Below are 1179 nucleotides of genomic sequence, written 5' to 3'. Positions count from 1 at the left end.
TTAGAAGCGCAGTCTTTTGGGTTCTCTCATTTCATCTAATGGTATCTGAACTACTGTACAGGAACACATGTACTCTCTCATATATGGATTTTAGACATAGATCTGGGCAGTGCCAGCCTACAATCCCATGGCCAGAGAGTCTGGGAAACAGAAACTTCATTTAGTGGCTGATCGAAGAAGAGGCAGACTCCCTCGGTTAAGTACTGAGCTGAACTCAAGATAGCCAGTAGCAGAGAGGGAGGACTGATGACCAAAGGGATTAAGACTGGGCTGGTTTAACCCCCAGAAACAGCTGACCTGACAAAGGTTAACTCTTGAATCCCAGGCATCAGCCTGGGAATCCAGCATGGGACTGATCAAGACCCCCTGAATGTGAGTGTCAGTGAGGAGGCCTAGGTAATCTATTGAGCCTTGGGCAGCAGATCAGTACCCTTCCTGAGTATACACATGGACTTTGGACTCCCATCCAACAATGTGAGGTGCAGTGTCACCCTGAACTCTTGAGGAAGGGTCTAGGCCCTGGCCTATATGAAATGACAGACTATGGACACCCCCATGGAGGGCCTCACCCTCCCTGGGGAAATGAGGGGATAATGGGGGTATTGGGGGAAGGGCACGGGAGGAGGGGAGGGAAAGGGAGAGGGACCTGGAACTGACTTGTGAAGCAACCTTGTTTCTAATGTAAATTTAAACTGAAAAAAAAAACTAACGGATACTACACTTGATCTTAGCCAAAAGGCCGAGAAGCCTATTCCTGATAGTGTACTTGATGTCTATAACCATCCTGGAGCCTTCATCCAGTGACATTGGAAGCAGAGTCAAACACCCACAGTTAAATACTGAATAGAACCCAAGGAACCAAGTGACAGAGAGAGAGGAGCGAAGAGCAAATTGGCAAAGAATGAGTTAGCAAAAACCAGGAGAGACAGCTGATCCGAACAGGGGAGAGCTATTGGACCCCAGACCGACAGCTGGGAGGCCAGCATGGGACCGATCCTGATCCCCTGAATGTGAGAATCAATGAGGAGGCCTGGGCTACCTACCTATGGGGTCCTGAGCAGTGGATCAGTGTTTATCCCTCGAATACTAACAGACATCGTGTGTCCATAACACAAAGAAGGTTGCTCTCTCTGCCTGGACTCTTAGGGAAGTGCCTGGACTCTACCCTGAATGAAATGA

General features: G+C 48.8%; 1 pseudogene; it reads right to left on the bottom strand.

The window, feature by feature from the left end:
- Positions 1 to 632: 632 nt before the first annotated feature.
- On the bottom strand, positions 633 to 751 carry LOC121138122 (annotated as a pseudogene).
- Positions 752 to 1179: the final 428 nt, after the last annotated feature.

The sequence above is a fragment of the Mesocricetus auratus genome, unplaced genomic scaffold (assembly GCF_017639785.1).
Source record: "Mesocricetus auratus isolate SY011 unplaced genomic scaffold, BCM_Maur_2.0 contig_8773_pilon_obj, whole genome shotgun sequence".
In the NCBI taxonomy this organism is placed as follows: domain Eukaryota; kingdom Metazoa; phylum Chordata; class Mammalia; order Rodentia; family Cricetidae; genus Mesocricetus; species Mesocricetus auratus.
This window is presented reverse-complemented; position numbering and strand designations above follow the sequence as displayed.